The sequence below is a fragment of the Triticum aestivum genome, chromosome 1D (genome assembly GCF_018294505.1).
Source record: "Triticum aestivum cultivar Chinese Spring chromosome 1D, IWGSC CS RefSeq v2.1, whole genome shotgun sequence".
Classification (NCBI taxonomy): Eukaryota; Viridiplantae; Streptophyta; class Magnoliopsida; order Poales; family Poaceae; genus Triticum; species Triticum aestivum.
The window spans coordinates 5,362,531-5,390,114 of NC_057796.1; the positions used below are offsets into that span (position 1 = coordinate 5,362,531).

General features: G+C 44.1%; 1 pseudogene; it reads right to left on the bottom strand.

Moving 5' to 3' along the window:
- Positions 1 to 700: 700 nt before the first annotated feature.
- The window catches only part of LOC123156665 (putative disease resistance protein RGA4), a 55,571-nt pseudogene continuing 28,687 nt past the window's right edge, over positions 701 to 27,584 (bottom strand).

The window sequence follows — 27,584 nt, forward strand, 5'->3', positions numbered from 1 at the left end:
ATTCTCCATGAGTATGAATTGACGATGTCAGATAACACAGTAGCACTGGATACAGGGCATTATTTTACTCCCTTAGAAGTTGCACGTCTGCTTATATGGCTGACTGTCGGTTTGCCAGTGCGAGGTATGCCGAGATATGCTAGCTTATTGGTCAGAGCGGATAAGGGGTACAACGTGGGCTACTTGGATGGATACGTCGAGAAGCTAAAGATTTACTACAGTTTTTTTTGTTTTCCTCAAATATTTCAAGCAGATTGATAGAAACGGAATAGAGCAAAAAGAAAATTTGAAACCTCTCATATAACACTCACTTTTTGCACCCTTAAGGCAATTCAGGTGATTGAGTACATATATATAGGCCTGACTTACATACACTGTAGTCTTTGTTAGGATCTTTTTACATTCAGGTAAGCATGAGTAAAAGATGTCAACGGTTAAGCATGCATTCAGGAGCCGTTATCATTTGTTTATCATGTGAGTGCACAGCAAAATTGTGTGACATAGTAGAGCTACTTGGATACAAGTGAGCACATGATTTAATGGAAAAATAACTTTGTAGTTTGGCGATGACAACTGCATGACGAAGAGTAGACACAGTCCAGCATAATAATGCATTACCCACTCAGGTCTTACAATAGACAGGCAAATGCTAAAACGTCAAAAAATAAAGAAGTGTAAGATGTTGTATTGTACCCAACATTCAGGACAGTGCTGCATTGTTCAGAATGAAACAAAGTCGGTTCTAGCTGCAGCTCTCAAACGACTACAACATCCCCCTTCTGAAAGAGCACAAATTTGTTACAGCGAATCAAGACTGATTGCTCTACATCTTCAGTTTCTTCCTTGCCTTCAGCAGGCAAACCTTTCTCGTCCCATGACACAACAAAAAATCGTTCCTTCTCCTGCACACGGGCCGCGAAAATCAACCTCTCGCCAAAGCACCTGCACAACACTCCATTTAAAGGAAAACAACATGGTTAGAGAACTAATCAGGTTAGCAAGCAATTACTCCCTCTGTAAACAAATATAAGAGCGTTTAGATTACTAAAGTAGTTATCTAAACGCTCTTATATTTCTTTATGGAGGGAGTACAAGCTACCGTTGACCAGAAACAGACAAACAGTATCCACATGCATGCATGTATTCTGATCTACTCTCCAGAAGCGGATGATAAGCTGCCAACAGATTTGTGAACTGCAAGAGCTTTCAACCCTGTCATGGTTTTCCATGAAATTAGAGCTGAATGACCTTCAACTGCATGCGGCAGACCTGCCTCCACTCGTGGACTAGTCTCAGTATTTCCTTCCATGTATTCATCGGTTTCAATGGTTTGAATTACATTACTGCACATATCACAAATGACTTCAGAACGAACTAACCAGTGTAATTTAAAGAATTTGTACCAAATACCAGTAACAAAAATGGAGAACAAACTAATACAAAAATGTTGACGTGGTACATGCGATGGAATGGATGATTGCATTTGTTGGCTAAATGCAGCATGGATAGAAAGTCATGCATCTAATTATTTATAGCCAATATGGTCTCCTAAGGTTTGTAATTAAACCAGAGCCCCTGCTTGTTTCAGTAAGCTAGGCAATGCACATGCATGAGCATGCTGAAATAGTATTAGGCATACATGGCGCAACATGTTACAAGATCTAAAATATTCTTGTAAAGAAAAAAAGATACAGAGACAACAGGGTGCTAATTAAGCTACCAACAGAGAAGTTGCTTTAGTTTAATTTAATTAATTGAACAAACAATTTACAATCTAACGTAACTAGCTGCTACTAGCATAGTCATATAAGAGAAACAGAGGCTCTGGGTGGCTGTCTCCAGCAGGCCACAACCACTTTGTGCCTGACGTCGACAGCTCGGGAGTGAACATCGTGGTGTTAATAAGAATAGTACTAACAGCACTACAAAAGCAGGGGACTGACTGACTGCAGGTTTCTGTAAACAGACATAAGTAACACTAAATCTTTCAGAAGAAGAGTAACACTGCTTAATTCTAGATAAACAGTATGCACATGCATGTGATTTGATCTGTTCCACATATAGAAGCTGGTAGTTACACAGATCACATAAGTGGATGCTAAGCTATCAACACAGAAGATGCTTCAGGTTAGCTGCTTTAACAAACGGGTTATAGTACAACAAAAGCAGAGGACTGAATGACTACAGGAGGCTTTAAAGGAAAACTTTAAAAACACTAAACCTTTCTGTAGAAGGGCAACCCTACCTAATTAACCATCAACCAAAGCCTGAATTGTGATTGGTACAGCAGATTGCAATTAAGATGGAACTAATGGAGCAAACGGTCACATAGTAACTAAGCAATCATCTTCAAAAGTAATCGAACAATGCAATCTTACATAATACTGCAATCATCTTCAAAAGAAAGATCCGCATCATCCGCATGGGCCATCAGCCCATCACATTCAACAAGTGCCAGTCTGTCTCACCTCCTCCAACTGACTGACATTAGCTATCTTTTACACCGCAGTAGAAACAAATGCAGCAGGCCTCCACTCACGGGCTGGCCTTGGTATTTCCTTCCATGCCTTTGGTTCGAACGGTTCAACTTCCGTTACTGCAGATATCACAAATGATGTCAGAACGAACTTGTGCAAAAACTAATGTAACATGAAAATGTATACCACATGACATGGAGAAAATGGAGAACAAACTTGTACAAATGTGTTCACATGGTACGCATGATGGGATAGACGACTACATTTGTTGCTTAAATGTGACGGAGATAGAAATACATGTGTACCTTCAAGATGGGCGTCAAGACGTTTGTTGATGCTGTCCAGTTGCTGTTGCAGGTATCTAGGGAGCTTCTTCGTAGCTCGATATGGTTATATGTCAATGTGGCTTGCTTCAGCTCTTGCAAACAATCAAGCTTCCTATGCCGCCCGGTTACTATTTCAGTGATACAGACCAGCTGGGTGACGCCTGGACAAAGACACAGCTAGCAATCTGCCCTGTTGCCGCGAATGCGGTATCCCCTGGCCGCAGAATCTGAAACTGAAATCCCTCCGCGAACCAGAACCACAACTGTCATCATCCGGTCCGTGACAAACATAAACTTCCAGGATGATTGATAGCCTCAACACTCAAACAGGCGTCGCTCCCAGCACCTACATGGACATAAAAAAAAAAATCTCAACGCAAAGAGAGCCCAAATGCCAACAAGCATCGACGTCACTAACATTCATCACCGTAAGCTCACGAACAGAGAATGGAAATGTATCGAAGATCGGTTCGAAAAGAAACTTAGTTGTTGGAAGGGCAAACTTCTGTCTTATGGAGGCCGGTTGATTCTTATTAATTCGGTGCTCACAAGTTTGCCGATGTTCCTACTATCTTTCTTTGAGGTTCCAGTTGGGGTTAGGAAACGGCTGGACTTTTATCGGTCAAGATTTTTTTGGCAGAGTGACGATCTAAAAAGAAAGTATAGACTCGCCAAGTGGGATATTATTTGCCGTCCCAAGGATCAGGGGGGTTGGGTATTGAGAACCTTGAGGTAAAGAACAGATGCCTGCTTAGTAAGTGGCTATATAAGGTATCAGATGGGAATGATGCGACTTGGGCACAGATACTTCGTAACAAGTATTTGCAATCCAATACTTTGTCACAGGTGACAATGCGACCAACTGATTCGCCATTTTGGAAGGGGCTTATGAGAGTTAAGACAGCCTTCTTTAATAGAACAAAGTTTATAGTCGGCGATGGTAATGATACTCGCTTCTGGGAGGACACCTGGCTTGGTGAGACTCCGTTGGCGTTACAGTACCCAACTCTGTATCGTATTGTGCATCGCCGTGATGCGCTTGTGGCAACGATTATGCAGGCCACACCTCTTAATATTCAGTTTAGGAGGGTGCTTGTTGGTAATAGATGGGAAGCATGGCTTCATCTGGTGCGTAGACTGATAGACGTTCAGCTACAACATCAGCCCGATCAGTTGTGTTGGAAGCTTACTAGGTCTGGACATTTTACCGTTAAATCGATGTACATCGATGTTATTAACTCGAGTGTCATTCCCAATTCCAAACATGTTTGGAAAGTTAAAGTTCCTTTGAAAATCAAAGTGTTTATGTGGTTTGTCCATAAACAGGTCATTTTAACAAAGGACAACTTGGTTAAGCGCAATTGGACAGGATCTACTAGGTGTAGTTTCTGTGATCGGGATGAAACCATTAAACATCTATTCTTTGCGTGCCCGTTGGCAAAAATCTTGTGGCGCTCAGTGCAAATTGCTTTTAACATTACTCCTCCGAGTTCGATCGGGTCGTTATTTGGAACGTGGCTGGATGGGATAGAGTCCGGTACAGCTAGACAAATTCGTGTAGGAGTTTGTGCATTGTTATGGGCAATTTGGAACTGCAGAAATGATTTGGCTTTTAACAGAATAACTACTATTCAATTTTTGCAGGTTGTATTCCGAGCTACGGCGTTGATCCGTATGTGGTCCCTACTCACTCCGACGGAGGCCAGGGAGCGTTTGGTTATTGGATCTGTCCGGTGGGAGATGGTAGCGCGGGATATATTCAACCGGTTTGGATGGCGGTCATGTAATAGGATTGGCAATTAGTTTCCATACTAGTTTTCTGCCAGCCGGTTGTGGCTTCATGGCCTTTTTTGTATTTTAGTGTCGACGTCTATGTGAGCTCGACGTAGTTTTCTTTTACGACTTTTCCGACATTGTGGAACCTATTTTATTTATCTATATGGCCGTATGCATCCACCTGATGTAGAGGCCGGGGAATCACCCCTTTTCCAAAAAAAAAAAACTAAGACACAAACAAGGAGAGAACCCGTGCAGCGCAGTCTGCATATGTATCAGTTTGAACTAGTAACGATCTCCTAACACTTCAGTCTTGGGTGTCATCTCCCGGGCTAATTACTGGGTTTATACTACGCACGAAAAACCACACGGACAAAGAGGTTCCTGACCAGGCAAAAGACACCTCCAACTGACTGACATGACACCTTGAAGCCACACCTACTGCTGCTCAGTTAATTAGCTTCGGTGCTGCAGTGTTGGAGTTGTCTCCTCTAATTTTTTTTCCGCACAACATGGCTATTACTATGGCATAATCTAGAGATGAGGTCCAGCCCACCTCCAAGTCAATTCAACTGGGATCTATCCCACACCTTTCTGTCACCAACTGCACAAATTTGAGTCAAACAGGAATAGAAAGTTCACACGCCTGAGTTTTTCACTTAACCTGGAAAAGCATTGAAGCAGATTAAGTCTCAGTTTAAATACTACTACTATCTGAAACTAAGTATCAACGCTGGAACAAATGTGAGCATCCAAGGAAATAAATCATTTAGTTTACACTACAAGTAGCTGAAGTCTGAAGAAGATAATGTTCAAAGTTCAACCAAACCTGATTGATTACAATAATGACATGGCCTAGTAGTAAATTATTTGAAGCACATAGAATACATGCCCTTTCTATTTGGTTTTCCTCCTGCTTACCCCGGTTAACAGCCAGACAACTTTGTTCTCCTGTATGAATTGCTGGAACAAACCAAAGCCATATCAGGTTGTCTCAGCCTCGGATGTCATTCAGTGATGCAACTCAACTCAACGCAAAGCAGGTCACCCTGCACTATAGGCCCCAAACAACTCTCGCTCGAGTGAATAGTCACCAATTTCGGTGTTCATTGAACGATCTGATACATCTGAAGTAAATGCATCTGAATAAGATGACTGATCACCAATTTCGGTAGGCTGCCTCCACTCACGAACAAGTCTTGGTATTTCCTTCCATGTCTTCGGTTTAAATGGTTTAAATTCCGTTACTGCACATATCACAAGTGATGTTAGAAAAAACTCGTACAAACTAACGTTACCTGAAAATTTATGCCATATGACATTTAAATAATGGAAAACAAACTAGTACAGACATGTTGACGTGGTACATGTGATGGGAATGGATAACTAAATTTGTTCTCAAAGATAGAAAGACGTGCATACCTAAATACTGGGCATCCAGTTTTTTGTCGTCGATGTTGCCCAGTTGCTGCTGCAGGCATCTAGGGAGTTTCTTTATATCAGGACTGCTAGAATTTTGTCTATTTTGGGCCTAGCCCAATAGCAGTTTCAGAAATTCCTAATAAATCCTAGAGGCGCACGCAGCCCATTCGTGCAAGGCAAGAGGTGGAACAAAAGTTTAGTCCCACATTGCTAGTTTAGAGGGAGTTGGACCTCTTTATAAGGGAGGTTCTGTCCCCACATGTATGAGCATGAGAACAAGAGGGACATCCACGCGCGCTCCTCCTTCGCCGCCCGCACGACGGGTATACGAACGGTCACACGGGAGCTGAAACGTTTTCCCTGTTCGCTTCGTCTCCCTCCGTTGCTTCACCTCCCGCCGCAGCCTGTTCGCGTCCTTCTCCTGTGCCTATATAAGAGTTTTGGGGAGCGCTTTGCGCGACTACTGACTCCTTCGTCACGGACGCTCTGGACTCTGACGACTACTTCCCCAACATCGACAACCTCCTCGAGGACATGGCTGGCGAGGATGTTGACCCCAAGTCCAGTACTGCTGCTGCTGTTCCGTATGTGATCTTCTCCTTCCTGTTCGAGGTTCTGCTACAGTACCTTGTTCTGGTGTTTGCCCTAGATATATTAGGTTCTACATCGTATATGCAACTACCTCTACTGTCTGCTCTAGATTTGCTAGGCTACAGTTCATATTTACATATGCCATTTACCTTCTCTCTGTTAGAACGCATGACTTATTTTATCTCTACTATATTAGTCATGCTTTATCTAGTTTTTCTGTTAATAAAATCATTTGGTAAATTGCTCATATTTCCAACAATCCAAAAACCTTATCATAGGCAATTTACACCAAGTGGTTTTGCTGCTTCCATGAGACCTCCTATGTTTGAGGATATCCACTATAAGAGGTGGCGCGTGAGAGCAGTCTTATGGTTTCAAACCATGAGTTGCTATGACGCCACTCTTGGCAAACCTGAAGGAGAGCTTGATGCTCGACAGGCACAAGCTTTTCAGAAAATGGATACTCTGTTTAAGGCCGCTCTCTTGAGTGTTCTTAGTGAGAACATAGTTGATGCTTATGCGTCAATTGATAATGGAAAAGATATGTGGGATGCACTCGAGGCCAAGTTTGGGGTCTCGGATGCTGGCACTGAGCTGTACATCATGGAGCAATTCTATAATTACAGGATGACTGAAGAGCGCTCCGTGGTTGAGCAAGCTCATGAGATACAGTCATTTGCTAGAGAACTTGAGCACTTAAGTTGTATGCTACCGGACAAGTTTGTTGCCGGAGGTATCATCACTAAGCTTCCTCCTTCGTGGAGGAACTTTGCTACCTTACTGAAACATAAGAGACAAGAGTTTTCCGTCCCGGATCTCATTGGCACTCTTGATGTGGAAGAAAAGGCGAGAGCAAAGGACACACATGCTCGAGGTATTGAGGGAGGATCTAGTGCCAATCTGGTACAGAAGAACTTCCAGCCCCACAAGTTCAAGAACAAGGGCAATTTTGATGGTAAAGCAAAGTTTGATGGGAAGAACAAGGCTGTGCAACACACGAACTTCAAGAAGAAGAATGACAAGAAGAAAGGTGTCTGTCATGTGTGTGGGGATCCTGATCATTGGGCTCCTAGTTGTCCTAATCGCTATGACAAGCGTCATCCTGGGAAAGGCGGCAAGACCGCTAATGTTGTCTTTGGAGACATTGACATGAAGGATGCTGGGTATGGCATATTTCCCACTATTCTTTCAGTATGTCATTCTCCTGATTGGTTGATTGACATGGGTGCTAATGTTCATGTATGCAGTGATATTTCCATGTTTTCGTCTTATCAGACCGCAGGGACTTCAACCGTGCTGATGGGCAACGGTTTAAGTGCTTCTGTTCGTGGTGTTGGCACGGTCGATCTGAAGTTTACTTCGGGGAAGATCGTGCGGCTGAAGAACGTGCATTATGTCCCCTCCATCAATAAAAATCTTGTTAGCGGATCTCTTCTGTGTAGAGATGGCTACAAGCTTGTCTTTGAGTCGAATAAATTTGTAATATCCAAGTATGGAACCTTTGTTGGTAAAGGTTATGAGCCAGGAGGCCTGTTTCGTTTATCCTTATCAGACGTTTGCAATAAAGTTGTTAATCATATTTGCAACAATAGTTAATCAAATGTGTGGCATTCACGTCTTTGTCATGTTAACTTTGGTTGCATGTCGCGACTAGCGAAGTTGAACTTAATCCCTAGTTTCACCACTGTCAAGGGATCTAAATGTCAAGTGTGTGTGCAAGCTAAGCAACCTCGTAAGTCTCACACGACTGCGAAAACGAGAAATCTTGCACCACTAGAGCTTATACATTCAGATCTATGTGAAATGAATGGTGTTTTGACAAAAGGTGGAAAGAAATATTTCATGATGTTAATTGATTACTCCACTAGATACTACCGCATGTATCTTCTGAAATCTAAGGATGAGGGTTTGAACTTTTTCAAGATTTATAAAGCTGAAGTGGAAAACCAACTTGATCGGAAAATCAAGAGGCTTAGGTCCGACCGTGGTGGGGAGTATTTTTCCAATGAATTTGATGCTTTTTGTGCGGAACATGGTATAATCCATGAGAGGACGCCCCCCTACGCACCTCAGTCAAATGGGGTGGCCAAAAGAAAGAACCGTACTCTAACTGATTTGGTTAATGCCATGTTAGACACATCGGGTCTCTCCAAGGAATGGTGGGGGGAGGCGATATTGACTGCATGTCATGTCCTAAACCGAGTTCCCACAAAGAATAAAGAGATAACTCCATTCGAGGAATGGGAGAATAAAAGGTTAAAACTCTCTTATTTGCGAACATGGGGTTGTTTGGCGAAAGTCAATGTTCCAATTCCAAAGAAGCGGAAGCTTGGACCAAAGACTGTGGATTGTGTTTTCCTGGGATATGCTTTTCGTAGCATTGACTATAGATTCTTGGTTGTAAAATCTGAGGTACCTGACATGCATGTCGGTACGATCATGGAGTCGAATGATGCGACTTTCTTTGAAGATATCTTTCCCATGAAGGATATGGCTACCTCATCTAATCAGAAGATGCCTAGTTCATCGAATCAGGAACTAGTTACAATTACCGAACCTGCCGATGGAACACTTTGAAAGTTCTGTGGAGGAGAACAATGAAGTTCCTACTAGGACCAAGAGACAGAGGACTGCAAAGTCCTTTGGTGATGATTTTCTTGTGTATCTCATAGATGACACTCCCAGTTCTATTTCAGAGGCCTATGCATCTGAAGATGCTGACTACTAGAAGGAAGCGGTTCGTAGCGAGATGGATTCCATCTTGGCGAATGAAACTTGGGAAATAACTGATCGTCCTTATGGGTGCAAACCTATAGGATGCAAATGGGTATTCAAGAAGAAGCTTAGGCCTGATGGTACTATTGAAAAGTACAAGGCTTGGCTCGTGGCTAAGGGCTATACCCAAAAGGAAGGTGAAGACTTCTTTGATACTTACTCACCTGTGGCTTGACTGACCACTATTCGAGTTCTGCTTTCACTAGCTGCCTCACATGGTCTTCTCGTTCATCAAATGGATGTTAAGACTGCTTTCCTAAATGGAGAGTTGGACAAGGAGATTTATATGGAACAACCAGATGGGTTTGTACTAGATGGTCAGGAAGGAAAAGTGTGCAAGTTGCTGAAGTCTTTGTATGGACTCAAGCAAGCACCCAAACAGTGGCATGAGAAGTTTGAAAGAACTTTAACAGCTGCAGGCTTTGTTGTAAACGAAGCTGACAAATGTGTGTACTATCGCCATGGTTGGGGCGAGGGAGTTATCCTTTGCTTGTATGTTGACGACATACTGATTTTCAGAACAAATCTGAATGTTATTAAGGAGGTCAAGGACTTTCTATCTCGCTGTTTTGAGATGAAAGATTTAGGAGTGGCCGATGTCATTCTGAACATCAAGTTGTTGAGAGACGATGATGGTGGGATCACATTGCTTCAATCTCACTATGTGGAAAAGATCTTGAGTCGCTTTGGTTACAGTGACTGCAAGCCCTCTCCAACACCATATGATGCTAGTGTGTTGCTTCGAAAGAATCGAAGAATTGCTAGGGACCAATTGAAGTATTCTCAGATTATTGGCTCGCTTATGTACTTAGCCAGTGCTACAAGACCTGACATCTCTTTTGCTGTTAGCAAACTGAGTCGGTTTGTCTCAAAACCAGGAGATGTGCATTGGAAAGCTCTAGAGAGAGTTTTGCGTTATTTGAAAGGCACGACGAATAATGGAATTCACTACACCGGGCACCCAAAGGTGCTTGAAGGGTATAGTGACTCAAACTGGATCTCAGATGCTGATGAGATAAAGGCCACGAGCGGTTATGTATTCACTCATGGAGGTGGCGCTGTTTCTTGGAAGTCTTGCAAGCAGACCATCTTAACGAGGTCAACAATGGAAGCAGAACTCACAGCACTAGATACAGCTACGGTCGAAGCAGATTGGCTTCGTCGGCTCTTGAATGACTTGCCAGTTGTTGAGAAACCTGTACCGGGTATCCTTATGAACTGCGACAATCAAACTGTGATCACAAAAGTGAGCAGCTCAAAGGATAACATGAAGTCATCAAGACACGTTCAGAGAAGGTTAAAGTCTGTCAGGAAAATGAGAAACTCTAGAGTTATTGCATTGGATTATATCCAAACGTCTAAAAATCTGGCAGATCTTTTTACTAAGGGTCTATCACGTAATGTGATAGATAATGCATCGAGGGAGATGGGTATGAGACCCACAATATGAGTTGTTCACAGTGGTAACCTATTCTTTGTGATCGGAGATCCCGTGAATTAGATGTGGAAGACAAGCTGTTGATCAACTTAGAGGAGAGTATCCTTACTATTAACAATACCACTCCATGAAGATGCAATACTCTCCTAAAACTGTATGGCAGGTTGATGTATATCTTAATGTGTTCTAAGTGGCTCATTTAAGCAGAGATGTTGTCCTGCAGAACATCTTTTGAAGAACACACCTATATGAGTCTGATTGTTAAACGTCGCAATCTATGAGAGCAAGGTTCTCTCTAGTAAACTCATGAAAGGTCTCGGAGTATGACGCATAAGCTCCACCCGCGGGGAAGACCCACGGTAGCCACGTATCGGTCAAGGCTTTATGTGAAGCTAGATTCGCAGAAAACTTGCAGTTCAAGGCCCAGTCCACTGTTCAAGTTGCTTAGTAGTGTAGCATGGAGTTCTAGGTGGAAGTTCAACTTAACAGTCTCCACTGTAGTACTGGTATATAAAACAGTGTTTTGGAACCAAAGGCAAATTTTGTGTGCCTCTAGGATCTGGTGGGGGATTGCTGGAATTTTGTCTATTTTGGGCCTAGCCCAATAGCAGTTTCAGACATTACTAATAAATCCTAGAGGCCCACGCAGCCCACGTGCAAGGCAAGAGGTGGAACAAAATTTTAGTCCCACATTGCTAGTTTAGAGGGAGTTGGACCTCTTTATAAGGGAGGTTCTGTCCCCACATGTATGAGCATGAGAACAAGAGGGACATCCACACGCGCTCCTCCTCCACCGCCCGCCGCGCCATGCCACGCCTCGCCACGACGCGCCGCGGGTTGCGGGAATGAGCCGATGTCTAAATTTTTGCCACGCACGACGGGTGTACGAACGGTCACACGGGAGCTGAAACGTTTTGCTGTAGTGGAGACTGGATACGAACGGCGCACCTCTTCGCGTTCTATCTGTTCGCTTCGTCTCCCTCCGTTGCTTCACCTCCCGCCGCAGCCTGTTCGCGTCCTTCTCCTGTGCCTATATAAGAGAGGTCGCTCCTCTCCAGAAAGACACACCAGAAGATCCTCTTCCTCTCGCCACAAGGTTCCTGAGCACTGCGCTGCTGCTACCATCTTCCCCATCCCGGCTTGTGGCATGCACCGCAGGTCGGGACAGTAGGCCTCTGAAACCGCACCTTTTGAGTCCTGTACGGGAGAAGGGTGATAAGGTTTTTGGGGAGCGCTCTGCGCGACTACTGACTCCTTCGTCACGGACGCTCTGGACTCCGATGACTATTTCCCCGACGACGACTTCTTCCCCAACATCGACAACCTCCTCGACGACATGGCTGGCGAGGATGTTGACCCCAAGTCCAGTACTGCTGCTGCTGTTTCGTATGTGATCTTCTCCTTCCTGTTCGAGGTTCTGCTACAGTACCTTGTTCTGGTGTTTGCCCTAGATATATTAGGTTCTACATCGTATATGCAACTACCTCTACTGTCTACTATATTAGTCATGCTTTATCTAGTTTTTCTGTTAATAAAATCATTTGGTAAATTGCTCATATTTCCAACAAGGACAACCTGTATTTCTAAGCCACTTTAGAGACCAGTATGCTTGCCGCTCATTCGGCAGTGATGCCAGGGTTCCACATCTATCAAGCAAAAGGGATTCCAAAGATGGGGGGTGTTCTCCCGACAGACTCCAAAGATGTCAACCCCATGTTACTACAAATGCACAGTTCCTTGAGGGACATGGGCGAATCCCCCCCAACATGTTAGTACAGGAGTATATTTTTAGAGATTGGAGACGAGGAGGAAGTGAGTGCTTGCTTGCTGTTGCTGCTGCTGGCTCTGGTACATTTATGGAAGCAACGACTTGTGGTTTCTGGAGCTGATCTAGCTGACATGTCAGGACTTGAATACTAACGTAGCTAGCAATAAAGATGGTCTCTAAGGATGGAGGGAGATGTAGAACTGTTGGTAAACTACCACAGTCAAGTAATTCTAGATCTTCTAGGCATGGACAAAAGTGATTCGTGGGTGATACAGCTGTGCGCACGATTGCCTCACTGCAAGAAGACCCATGAACTGACTTTGACATGCCCTGCTGCTTGCCAAAAATGGACTCAAGCTTATGGCACCCATAAATATTCATTTTCTTGAGAGATGCCGGGATGTTGAACATCTCTACCAAACATGGACAATTTTTCAATAGAAGAGACTCCAGACCTGGTAGAGATGACTCCTTATTGTTGATGGCTCAGGAAGAAGCGGTCCATATCCAATCAGATTTTGGCAGTGTGTAATTGCTAACCTCCTCAAGGATACCAAGCTTTGGAACACATTCCGTGGCCAGCTTTTCAAGGTGTACAAAATAGTCCCACGGCTCTAGTGCACCTGGTCCAAAGAATGAGTTGCAGCAGTCTAACTTCATAACTGCAATAGGGGATGTCCGGTTCCATTTCTCTTGCTGTCCACCGGTACAATTGAAGTCGACTGAGCCTCTGATGCAGTTTCTGTGTACTCTAGCTTCAATACTAGATTGGTCAACGAAGACAAATATCTTTCTACCCAATGGAATATCTCTTGCTTGCCATCTTCAATTTCCAATACACTTAGTTTTGGTGCTTTAGGTAAATCTTTCAGCTTTGGGCAATTCTGAATTGATAGTTTCTCAAGCTGAGGAAACAACATATGTTCCCCTTCAGCAGCACCATCCCATCTCCGAAAGCTCTCCAAGCCATTGAGTTTGAGTACATTTAAGGCAGGAAACGCTGAGCGCACCAATCTATAACCACCTCCACTACATGGTTCTTGAAGCAATGGTGCCTCAAGCAAACCTATCAAATTTGGGCATTTCTGAATTGATAGTTCCTGAAGCAAAGGAAACAGTATATATTCTCTTTCAGCAGCAGCATCCCATCTCTGAAAGCTCTCCAAGTCGTTCATTTTGATCACCTTTAGGACAGGAAATGTTGAGCTTACCAATCTATAACCACCTCCACTGCATGGTTCTTGAAGCAATGGTGCTTCTGGTAATGCTATCAGCTCTGGACATTTCTGAATTATTAGTTTCTCAAGCTGAGGAAACAATATCTGTTCTCCTTGAGACTCTTCAACTGCATTCCATCTCTGGAAGCTCTCCAAATTGTCCAATTCAAGTACCTTTAGGGCAGGAAATGGTGAGTGTACCAACCTATAACCTCCACCACATGGTTCATGAAGCAATGATGCTTCTGGCAATGCCGTCAACTTTCCACAATACTTAATAAACAACTTCTCAAGCACAGGAAATATTATCTGTTCTTCTTGCCTCTCATATCTTTCCCACCATCTCTCAAAATCCAACAAATGTTCCAACGTAATCTCCCTCAATTTTAGAAAATTGAAGGATGTACCACATCTGAACAGAATTTGCAATCTTTCGCAATGAAAAAGATGGATGGCAACCATGTTTTGTAACATGCCCATCCACTTGCCTCCATAGGAATATATCTTCAGAACCTGCAATCCATCATGTGGTTAAAAATTGTCGAGCACCTTGCTATTCCAAACATTACTCCATCTTAAAGTCAGTTCTTTGAGATCCTTTTTGTTTCCAAGATTTGCCACTTTTGCCTCCAACTCTGTAATATTCTCTACCGGACGTAGCTCTAGCTGACCACCTAGGTTTAAATGATGCAACTCTGCAACATTACTGCAATCAGGGCCAGTAAGTGCTGCTACAAAACATGTAAGTGTCCGCAGGTTAATGAGTTTTCTGAGTTCTGGAGGCATGCTGTTCAATTTAAAACATCCATGAGTGTAGAGGTGACAGAGGGAAGTCATATACTTCATTTGCCTCGGAAGTCGAACAAGATCAGAGCAGTTGGAAAGATCCAACGTTTGCAGATTATATAGAATACTTATATCTTCAGGAAGTGCTTCGATACGACTTTCTGAGAGATCAAGGTACACTAGTAGAAAACAGGCTTTGGTTTGGGCAGGGCAAGCCCATTAGTCCCGGTTCAGTCACGAACCGGGACCCATGGGGGCATCCATCCCGGTTCGTTAGCCCAGGGGGGCGGCCGGGGCCTCGTGGGCATTGGTCCCGGTTCATGGGGACCCATTTGTCCCAGTTCTAGGCACGAACCGGGACCAATGTGCCTCGCTCCTGGCCCACAACCATTGGTCCCGGTTCTTGGCTTGAACCGGGACAGATGGCTGGGCTTTAGTCCCGGTTTCAGCCACGAACCGGGACAAAGGAGCTGCCTATATATACCCCATCGCCACAGCAGAGCACTCCACAGCGCTCTGTTTTTTCTGGCCGGCGAGGGGAGGGCATTTGGGTGCTCTAGTTCACCTCCTATGCACATGAGGTGTTCGATGAAATGTCTGAGCCACACTAGTTAATATTTCTCCTCTCGAAACTCGACCTCCGAGCTCCATTTTCCCCGAGATTTGTCCAGGTTTAGCGGTCCGTCACGTCTCGTCCACGTCTTCACAGCCGTCGATCGCCCGCGCCGATCTCGTCGCCGGCACCACCGTGGTGAGCCTCTCTTGTTCTTATCTTCTTTCTGAAAGAAAAAAATTCTTACTTCAGATAGATACTTGTCTAATTTTCTTACTTTTATTATTCCTTGTTATTATATAGTGCGATGGTTTTGGTATCCGCCCCCGTCGGCCCTCGTCCTGTCTATGATTCGGATGTGGTATATATTATCTTTTTATAACTATTTGGTTCATTTATTGTTTATGACAATTATGCCGACCAACGTGACATATATTTTATTTATCTAGGAGGTGGTTGAACCGGAAATTCCAACCAACCCTATTGTCGAGAGGTTAAATTTAGTTGAAGAAGAAAACAATTACTTGAAGGAAAAAATAAAAAAATTGAGGAGAAGAAGATGATATTGGAGTTGCATATTGCGGATGTGTCGATGATCACAAGATCAAGATGATGCAATGCGGTTGAAGATTAGAAAGATTAGAAAATATGCCATTCATACCGAGGCTTGGTATCATTATGCAGTTGGATCAATTGTTACCTTGGTTGCGATTATGATCGCATTTCTTGTTGCATTGAAATGTTTTACATAATTTCAATGTATGGTTTAATTAGATGCTCTGGAGAGCTATATATGTTGTTCAATGAGAACTATGTATGTACTTTGGTTTTAATGTGATGATGAACTTCTATTAATTTGGTCACTTATCAATTTCAGGGTCTTACAGCTCAAAATAATCAGTAAATGCATGAAAAATAACAAATGAAGTCAGAAAGGGTTGAAAATTGATGATGTGGCTTTGAATGGTGCATTTTGAGCACAGAAAAACTATCGAGTTCAAATAAGTTAAAAAAATGAAATCCCTTTGTAACAGACGAGTTTCCGTATGAAACCCTGATACTTCGAAAGAGATTGTCCGTTTTGTACACGAAGTGCATCCAGTTTTTGCCGTAACCCTCTCTACTTACTTGCACATGCTATGTGGGTCAAATGATGATACCATGCCAACTTTCAACCTTTTCAGAGTTCATTTGAAATGCTTTTCAATTTCAGGGTCTTATAGCTCAAAATAACCAGTAAATGCATGAAAAATAACAAATGAAGTCAGAAAGGGTTGAAAATTGATGATGTGGCTTTGAATGGTGCATTTTGAACACAGAAAAACTCTGGAGTTGAAATAAGTTAAAAAAATGAAATCCCTTTGTAACAGACGAGTTTCCGTATGAAACCCTGATACTTCGAAAGAGATTGTCCGTTTTGTACACGAAGTGCATCCATTTTTTGTCGTAACCCTATCTACTTTCTTGCACATGCTATGTGGGTCAAATGATGATACCATGCCAACTTTCAACCTTTTCAGAGTTCATTTGAAATGCTTTTCAATTTCAGGGTCTTACAGCTCAAAATAATCAGTAAATGCATGAAAAATAACAAATGAAGTCAGAAAGGGTTGAAAATTGATCATGTGGCTTTGAATGGTGAATTTTGAACACAGAAAAACTCTGGAGTTCAAATAAGTTAAAAAAATGAAATCCCTTTGTAACAGACGAGTTTCCGAATGAAACCGTGATACTTTGAAAGAGATTGTCCATTTTGTACACTAAGTGCATCGAGTTTTTGCCGTAACCCTCTCTACTTTCTTGCACATGCTATGTGGGTCAAATGATGATACCATGCCAACTTTCAACCTTTTCAGAGTTCATTTGAAATACTTTTCAATTTCAGGGTCTTTTAGCTCAAAATAATCAGTAAATGCATGAAAAATGGTGCATGAAAAATAACAAATAAAATAAATAAGTAACTAGAAACAAAATAATATAAACTTTAAGAAAATATATAAGTAGAAACAAAATAAAATAAACTTTAATAACATTAATAAAATTTATGAAACTAAAATTATCAAATCATTTTCTATTCAAAACATTATAAGCAACCTCTAGTATTATTGAAACTAAAATTATATAAAATTGATGCAACTAAAATTATCGAAGTATTTTCTATTCAAAATCATTAAAAGCAAAAAGAACTTTCATTAAGAACTTTTTTTGTTAGAAAATTTAATAGCAAAAAAATTATCATAAAGTAAAATAAATAAGTAATTAGAAACAAAATAAAATAAAATAAATAAGTTTTTTGTTGTAAGTAGAAACAAAACAAAATAAATAAATGAAAAAAGAAAACAAAAAACAGGCAAAAAAAATGCCACCTACTGGGCCACCACGGCCTGAATACGACTAGAAAACCAACGATGGGCCAGGATTCAGGCCCGCAGAAGGCCCAGTAGGCCCATCAGGCATAGCAGTGCCAATTAGGCCCGTAAGCCTGCAATGGAGAGGAGCTCGAGAGGGGTGCGGCAGTGGGGCTTATAAACCACTACGCGCCCCTCTCAACTAGCGAGGTGGGACTAAACTTTCGACGCGGGCGGAGCAGCATTGGGTCTTTGGTCCGGGTTGGTGGCACCAACCGGGACTAAAGGGGTGCATTGGTACCGGTTCGTGGCACCAACCGGTACCAATGCCCACCCTTTAGTGCCGGTTGGTGCCACCAACCGATACCAAAGGCCGCCGCTTCCCGCCCTTTGGGCTGCCGAAAACTTACCTTTGGTCACGGTTGGTGGCACCAACCGGGACTAAAGGTAGCATTCGTCCCGGTTGCTGCCACGAACCGGTACCAATGCTCTTTGTATATAAGCTAGACTTGTGAAAATTTCACAACTTCACTGTCAGTTCGTGCCAGACGCCCCAGCGCCGCTCCTCGTCGCTGTCGCCGCCATCGCCCTGCCTTCGACACCGTCGCCGCGCCGCCCCTTCCTCCGACACCGTCGCCGCGCCGCCCCTGCCTCCGACGCCGTCGCCGCGCCGCCCTGGCTCCGACTCCGTCGCCGCGCCGGCCCCTGCCCCGCGCCCGAGCCCCTTCTCGCAGCCTGCCCCCGCGCGCCGGCGCCCTCGCCTCCCCCGCCGTCGCCATCGCCATACGCCCCTGCTGTGAGCCGCCGCGCCGGTCCGGCTCTGTTTTTATTTTGTATTAGATTAATTTTTTGTTCATATATATAAAATGTATATTTGTATGTATGTGGCGATATGTAAGTTCAGAGCATGTTTTTTATTAGATTAATTTCTTATTAGATTTATTACATTAATTTTTTTGTTCACAGCATGTTTTTGTTCATATATGTATTTTTTTTTTCATATGTGTATTAATGTTTTTGTTGCATATATGTGATTTTTTTCAATGTATATATGTATGTGGTAGCTATATATGCATGATGAGGGGGGTGGGGTTCGATATACCCCCTCCCCGATAATTTCAACATGAGGGGAGGTCGATATACCCCCTCCCCGATAACATTTTTTAGAAAAGTTTTATATATCTAGCTAGGAAGAAAGGAAGAAGGAATGAACTAAGAAGAGGAAGAAGAAGAAAAATAAGAGGAGAAGAAGAAGGAATAGAGGAGAAGAAGAAAAAATAGAGTCTATTTTTTCTTCTTCTCCTCTATTCCTTCTTCTTCTCCTTTTTTTCTTCTTCTCCTCTTTTTTTATCTTCTACTTCCTCTTCTTAATTTTTATCGGGAACTCCATTCCGAAATAACTTCGACATGATGGGCGGTCGATATATATACCCCCTCTCGACCGTGATAACTTATACCACGGGAGCAACCCCCGGCCCTCTCGCTCGACCAAAACTCTCGAGGACACCCAAACCATAGAAAAAAACGATGTCGCTCTCCTACCCCCTCCCGCCGCGCCCCTACCCGACAAACTCTCTCGAGGCCACCCAAATTTACCAAGTTAAAAGAGCGTTGTCGTCGAGGCCACCCCAAACCCTTGAAGCGTTGCCGATCGAGGCCACCCCAAACCCTAGAGAAGCAGCGTCGAGGCCACTAATTAATATGATTCCTTATTGTGATTAGCTAGCTAGTTCTACGTTTGCCACTAATATATCCATCTGTCATGTATGAATAATAATTGCCATGTTGTAAAAATTTGCAGAAACTATGGACCCCCGAGACGAAGCAAAAGAAGCAATGTTGGGGGACATAATCACATACGGAAGTGAGGCCGTCTTGTCGTTTCTCAACGACACCGATGGTCTGGAAGGAGAGGGTGAAGAAGCAGCTACGGTGATCGAACAATGGAGGAGGAAGGACATGTCATGATGGCTCCGGTGACCCAATGCCGGTGCAAGAAGGACACCGTGATGACGGCTCCGGTGACCGAACGGAGTCCGGCCAGGTATATATATTAATTAAGCATGTGCTGACTATAGCTAGCTAATTGATGCATTAATTGTTTTTGGTATGTACACATATATTAATGAACTCTCGTCTTTCTTCTTTTTTCTAGCCCTCCGGATCGAGCACAACTTCGGTAAAGAGACGAGGCCCGAAGAAAAAGTTGCGCAGATGAAAGGTTTGAGATCATAGAAATCGTGCGTGATGGCATGCCGATTGAACCCATCCAGACAAAGGAAGCATTTGCTGCTCAGTGCGGGGTTCTTGTTAGGGACAAGATCCCGATCAGCATCCACCAATGGTTAAAGCCGGCTAAAGAAGACCCTGAGCTGTCTTATGTCTCCGATATGCAGAAAGAAGATCTTTGGACTGCGTTGAAGGAAAATTTCACCCTACCGCCAGAGGAGGATCCGGAGAAGCCAGTTAAAGAGCAATTGATCAAGTCTCATGCTCTTAAGTAGATGGCAGAACTATTCAGGAGGTGGAAGAATGAGCTGAAAAGATTTGTCGACAAAGAAGAGACACCAGAATTCATCGGCCGGTATGAGAAGATTAGAGATCACTGGCCCGCATTTATGGCCCACAAGACATCGGACAAAAGTAAGAAGATGTCAGTGACAAACAAGAATGCTGCAAAGAAGAAGCTTCACCATCGCACGGCGTCAGCACTACAGGAATCAGCTATTTTGTCGTCTGCCACGGCGGACGGCAAAGGCATGAACAGCGGACGGCAAAGACCTTTGCCGTCGGCCGCAGACGGCAAAAGGCTCCGGCAAAGTAGGCTACGGTAAAGAGCTACTTTGCCGTCTGCTTCCTGGCGGCTGACGGCAAAGGCCCTTTGCCGTCGGCCGCGGACGGCAAAGAGAGCGGACGGCAATAATTGCGCTGTCAGTCCATTAAGTGGCTAACGGCAGGCCTTTGCCGTCCGCCACTGACGGCAAACTTTCTAGTGTCTTTGCCGTCCGCCGTATGATGTCATCTAGACGTCACTACATGGCAGGCCTTTGCCGTCCGCCGCTGACGGCAAACTTTCTAGTGTCTTTGCCGTCCGCCGTATGATGTCATCTAGACGTCACTACATGGCAGGCCTTTGCCGTCCGCCGCTGACGGCAAAATCGTCTACTCTTTGCCGTCCGTCACTGTAGGCAAACTGACCAAATGGGTCAGCTCCCAGGAAGCACAGCTGGATGCCACGTGTCTTCTTTGCCGTCCGCCGCAGACGGCAAAGAGGCCGTTGCCGTCGGTGGCAGACGGCAAAGAGCCTGCATATTGGCTCTTTTTTCTGTTTTTTATTAAATCCAACAATTTTCACAGCAAATATATATGACATATATAGATATATTTTGCAAGGCAATTACAGAGCAAACATATAAGATATCCAACACATAACTTCATCATACATGCATAGTTCCATCCAACCATACCAAGTTCCATTCATAGTTCCATCATACATAGCAAGTTCAACATAGAGGCATCCAACCATATATATTACAATAGTTTCATCCAACGATACATGCATAGTTCAACGATACAAAAGAAACAGAGAAAGGGATAAGGAGCACTCCATCTATGCAAGCTTTCGTCAAGTGAATGAAATCTGCAAAATGAAAAATAAGAAAGTTAGAAATAGGTGACTAGAATAAGAAGACTAGAACAAGAAGAGTAGAACAAGAAGAAGACTAGAACAAGAAGACTAGAACAAGAAGAAGACTAGAACAAGAAGAGTATGTCATTTATGAGCTAACTTACGTGAAATGGATCATATATGAGCTAACTAAGTTGAAATGGGTCGTTTATGAGCTAGCTAAGGTGAAATGGATCATTTATGAGCTAACTTAGTTGAAATGGGTCGTTTATGAGCTAACTAAGGTCAAATGGATCGTTTTTGAGGTAACTAAGGTGAAATGGATCTTTTTTAGCTAACTTAGGTGAAATGGATCATTTATGAGCTAACTTAGTTGAAATGGATCGTTTTTGAGCTAACTTAGGTGAAATGGATCATTTATGAGCTAATTTTGTTGAAATGGATCTTTTTGAGCTAACTTAGGTGAAATGGATCATTTAAGAGCTAATTTAGGTGAAATGGATCGTTTTTTAGCTAACTTGGTGAAATGGATCGTTTATGAGCTAAATTAGTTGAAATGGATCGTTTATGAGATAACCTAGGTAAGATGGGTCATTTTGGAGTTAACCTAGGTGAAATGGGCCATTTTAAAGCTAACGTAGGTAAAATGGATCATTTAGGAGCTAATCTAGGTAAAATGGGTCATTTTTGAGCTAACTTGGATGAACTGCATCATTTATAAGCTAACCTAGGTAAAGTGGGTCATTTTGGAGGAAAAGAAGCTAACTCTAGGTCATTATGGTAAGCATATTGGAGGAAATAAAGCTAAGTCTAGGTCTTTATGAATTTGTTAAGCAAAACACTAGAGAAACTTGTTGGGAATCGTAGCATAATTTAAAATTTTCCTACGCTCACCAAGATGCATCTATGGAGTCTACTAGCAACGAGGGAAAGGAGTGGATCTACATACCCTTGTAGATCGCGAGCGGAAGCGTTCCAATGAACGTGGATGACGGAGTCGTACTCGCCGTGATCCAAATCACCGATGACCGAGTGCCGAACGGACGGCACCTCCGCGTTCAACACACGTACGGTGCAGCGACGTCTCCTCCTTTCTTGATCCAGCAAGGGGGGAGGAGAGGTTGATGGAGATCCAACAGCACGACGGCGTGGTGGTGGATGTAGCGGCTCTCCGGCAGGCCTTCGCCGAGCTTCTGCGCGCGAGAGAGAGGTGTTGCAGGGGAGGAGGGAGGCGCCAAAGGCTGTAGTATGCTGCCCTCCCTCCCCCCCCCTTTATATAGGCCCCCAAGGGGGGTGCGCAGCCCTTGGAGATGGGATCTCCAAGGGGGGGGCGGCGGCCAAGGGGGAAGGGGTTGCCTTGCCCCCCAAGGCAAGGGGAAACTCCCCCCCTAGGGTTCCCAACCCTAGGCGCATGGGGGGGAGGCCAAAGTGGCGCCCCAGCCCATTAGGGGCTGGTTCCCCTCCACTTTCAGCCCACGGGGCCCTCCGGGACAGGTGGCCCCACCCGGTGGACCCCCCGGGACCCTTTCGGTGGTCCCGGTACAATACCGATAACCCCCGAAACTTTCCCGGTGGCCAAAACTGGACTTCCTATATATAATTCTTCACCTCCGGACCATTCCGGAACCTCTCGTGACGTCCGGGATCTTATCCGGGACTCCGAACAACTTTCGGGTTTCCGCATACATATATCTCTACAACCCTAGCGTCACCGGACCTTAAGTGTGTAGACCCTACGGGTTCGGGAGACATGCAGACATGACCGAGACGCCTCTCCGGTCAATAACCGACAGCGGGATCTGGATACCCATGTTGGCTCCCACATGTTCCACGATGATATCATCGGGTGAACCACGGTGTCGAGGATTCAATCAATCCGTATGCAATTCCCTTTGTCAATCGGTATGTTACTTGCCCGAGATTCGATCGTCGGTATCCCAATACCTAGTTCAATCTCTTTACCGGCAAGTCTCTTTACTCGTACCGCAATGCATGATCCCGTGACTAACGCCTTAGTCACATTGAGCTCATTATGATGATGCATTACCGAGTGGGCCCAGAGATACCTCTCCGTTTACACGGAGTGACAAATCCCAGTCTCGATCCGTGCCAACCCAACAGACACTTTCGGAGATACCCGTAATGCACCTTTATAGTCACCCAGTTACGTTGTGACGTTTGGCACACCCAAAGCACTCCTACGGTATCCGGGAGTTGCACGATCTCATGGTCTAAGGAAAAGATACTTGACATTGGAAAAGCTCTAGCAAACGAAACTACACGATCTTTTATGCTATGCTTAAGTTGGGTCTTGTCCATCACATCATTCTCCTAATGATGTGATCCCGTTATCAATGACATCCTATGTCCATAGTCAGGAAACCATGACTATCTGTTGATCAACGAGCTAGTCAACTAGAGGCTTACTAGGGACAGGTTGTGGTCTATGTATTCACACATGTATTACGATTTCCGGACAATACAATTATAGCATGAATAAAAGACTATTATCATGAACACAGAAATATAATAATAACCATTTATTATTGCCTCTAGGGCATATTTCCAACAGTCTCCCACTTGCACTAGAGTCAATAATCTAGTTACATTGTGATGAATCGAACACCCATTGCGTCCTGGTGTTGATCATGTTTTGCCCTAGGGAGAGGTTTAGTCAACGGATCTGCTACATTCAGGTCCGTGTGTACTTTACAAATATCTATGTCTCCATTTTGAACACTTTCACGAATGGAGTTGAAGCGACGCTTGATATGCCTGGTCTTCCTGTGAAACCTGGGCTCCTTCGCAAGGGCAATAGCTCCAGTGTTGTCACATAAGAGAGTCATTGGGCCCGACGCATTGGGAATCACCCCTAGGTCGGTAATGAACTCCTTCATCCAGACTGCTTCCTGTGCTGCCTCCGAGGCTGCCATGTATTCCGCTTCACATGTAGATCCCGCCACGACGCTTTGCTTGCAACTGCACCAGCTTACTGCTCCTCTATTCAAAATATACACGTATCCGGTCTGTGACTTCGAGTCATCCGGATCTGTGTCGAAGCTAGCGTCGACGTAACCCTTTACGACGAGCTCTTCGTCACCTCCATAGACGAGAAACATATCCTTAGTCCTCTTCAGGTACTTCAGGATATTCTTGACCGCTGTCCAGTGTTCCTTGCCGGGATTACTTTGGTACCTTCCTACCAAACTTACGGCAAGGTTTACATCAGGTCTGGTACACAGCATGGCATACATAATAGACCCTATGGCCGAGGCATAGGGGATGACACTCATCTCTTCTATATCTTCTGCCGTGGTCGGGCATTGAGCCGTGCTCAATTGCACACCTTGCAATACAGGCAAGAACCCCTTCTTGGACTGATCCATACTGAACTTCTTCAATATCTTGTCAAGGTATGTACTCTGTGAAAGACCAATGAGGCGTCTTGATCTATCTCTATAGATCTTGATGCCTAATATATAAGCAGCTTCTCCAAGGTCCTTCATTGAAAAACATTTATTCAAATAGGCCTTTATACTTTCCAAGAATTCTATATCATTTCCCATCAATAATATGTCATCCACATATAATATGAGAAATGCTACAGAGCTCCCACTCACTTTCTTGTAAACACAGGCTTCTCCATAAGTCTGTGTAAACCCAAACGCTTTGATCATCTCATCAAAGCGAATGTTCCAACTCCGAGATGCTTGCACCAGCCCATAGATTGAGCGCTGGAGCTTGCATACTTTGTTAGCATTCTTAGGATCGACAAAACCTTCCGGCTGCATCATATACAACTCTTCCTTAAGGAAGCCGTTAAGGAATGCCGTTTTGACGTCCATCTGCCATATCTCATAATCATAGTATGCGGCAATTGCTAACATGATTCGGACGGACTTCAGCTTCGCTACGGGTGAGAAAGTCTCATCGTAGTCAACCCCTTGAACTTGTCGATAACCCTTAGCGACAAGTCGAGCTTTGTAGATGGTCACATTACCATCTGCGTCCGTCTTCTTCTTAAAGATCCATTTGTTTTCTATGGCTCGCCGCTCATCGGGCAAGTCAGTCAAAGTCCATACTTTGTTTTCATACATGGATTCTATCTCGGATTTCATGGCTTCTAGCCATTTGTCGGAATCCGGGCCCGCCATCGCTTCTTCATAGTTCGAAGGTTCACCGTTGTCTAACAACATGATTTCCAGGACAGGGTTGCCGTACCACTCTGGTGCGGAACGTGTCCTTGTGGACCTACGAAGTTCAGTGGCAACTTGATCCGAAGCTTCATGATCATCATCATTAACTTCCTCCCCCGTCGGTGTAGGCACCACAGGAACATTTTCCCGCGCTGCGCTATTTTCCGACTCGGAAGGGGTGACTATCACCTCATCAAGTTCCACTTTCCTCCCACTCAATTCTTTCGAGAGAAACTCCTTCTCTAGAAAGGACCCGTTCTTGGCAACGAAGATCTTGCCTTCGGATCTGAGGTAGAAGGTATACCCAATAGTTTCCTTAGGGTATCCTATGAAGACGCATTTTTCCGATTTGGGTTCGAGCTTTTCAGGTTGAAGTTTCTTGACATAAGCATCGCATCCCCAAACTTTTAGAAACGACAGCTTAGGTTTCTTCCCAAACCATAATTCATACGGTGTCGTCTCAACGGATTTAGACGGTGCCCTATTTAAAGTGAATGCGGCAGTCTCTAAAGCATAACCCCAAAATGAGAGCGGTAAATCGGTAAGAGACATCATAGATCGCACCATATCCAATAGAGTGCGATTACGACGTTCGGACACACCATTTCTCTGAGGTGTTCCAGGCGGCGTGAGTTGTGAAACTATTCCACATTTCCTTAAGTGTGTACCAAATTCGTGACTTAAATATTCTCCACCACGATCTGATCGTAAGAATTTTATTTTCCTGTCACGTTGATTCTCAACTTCACTCTGAAATTCCTTGAACTTTTCAAAGGTTTCAGACTTGTGTTTCATTAGGTAGACATACCCATATCTACTTAAATCATCAGTGAGAGTGAGAACATAACGATATCCTCCGCGAGCCTCAACACTCATTGGACCGCACACATCGGTATGTATGATTTCCAATAAGTTGGTTGCTCGCTCCATTGTTCCGGAGAACGGAGTCTTGGTCATCTTACCCATGAGGCATGGTTCGCACGTGTCAAATGATTCGTAATCAAGAGACTCCAAAAGTCCATCTGCATGGAGCTTCTTCATGCGCTTGACACCAATGTGACCAAGGCGGCAGTGCCACAAGTATGTGGGACTATCGTTATCAACTTTACATCTTTTGGTATTCACACTATGAACATGTGTAGCATCACGTTCGAGATTCATCAAGAATAAACCATTGACCAGCGGGGCATGACCATAAAACATATCTCTCAAATAAATAGAACAACCATTATTCTCAGATTTAAATGAGTAGCCATCTCGAATTAAACGAGATCCAGATACAATGTTCATGCTCAAAGCTGGCACTAAATAACAATTATTGAGGTTTATAACTAATCCCGTGGGTAGATGCAGAGGTAGCGTGCCGACGGCGATCACATCGACCTTGGAACCATTCCCGACGCGCATCGTCACCTCGTCTTTTGCCAGTCTCCGTTTATTCCGTAGTTCCTGATTTGAGTTACAAATATGAGCAACCGCACCGGTATCAAATACCCAGGAGCTACTACGAGTACTGGTAAGGTACACATCAATTACTTGTATATCACATATACCTTGGGTGTTGCCGGCCTTCTTCTTGTCCGCTAAATATTTGGGGCAGTTCCGCTTCCAGTGACCACTTCCCTTGCAATAAAAGCACTCAGTCTCGGGCTTGGGTCCATTCTTTGACTTCTTCCCGGTAACCTGGCTTACCGGGCGCGGCAATTCCCTTGCCGTCCTTCTTGAAGTTCTTCTTACCCTTGCCCTTCTTGAACTTAGTGGTTTTATTCACCATCAACACTTGATGTTCCTTTTCTGATCTCCCCTTCCGCTGATTTCAGCATTGAATATACCTCGGGAATGGTCTTTTCCATCCCCTGCATATTGTAGTTCATCACAAAGCTCTTGTAGCTTGGTGGAAGCGACTGGAGGATTCTGTCAATGACCGCGTCATCTGGGAGATTAACTCCCAGCTGAGACAAGCGGTTGTGCAACCCAGACATTCTGAGTATGTGCTCACTAACAGAACTGTTCTCCTCCATTTTACAGCTGAAGAACTTGTCGGAGACATCATATCTCTCGACCCGGGCATGAGCTTGAAAAACCAGTTTCAGCTCCTCGAACATCTCGTATGCTCCATGTTTCTCAAAACGCTTTTGGAGACCCGGTTCTAAGCTGTAAAGCATGCCGCACTGAACGAGGGAGTAATCATCAGCACGCTGCTGCCAAGCGTTCATAACGTCTTGGTTCTCAGGGATTGGTGCTTCACCTAGCGGTGCTTCTAAGACATAATCTTTCTTGGCA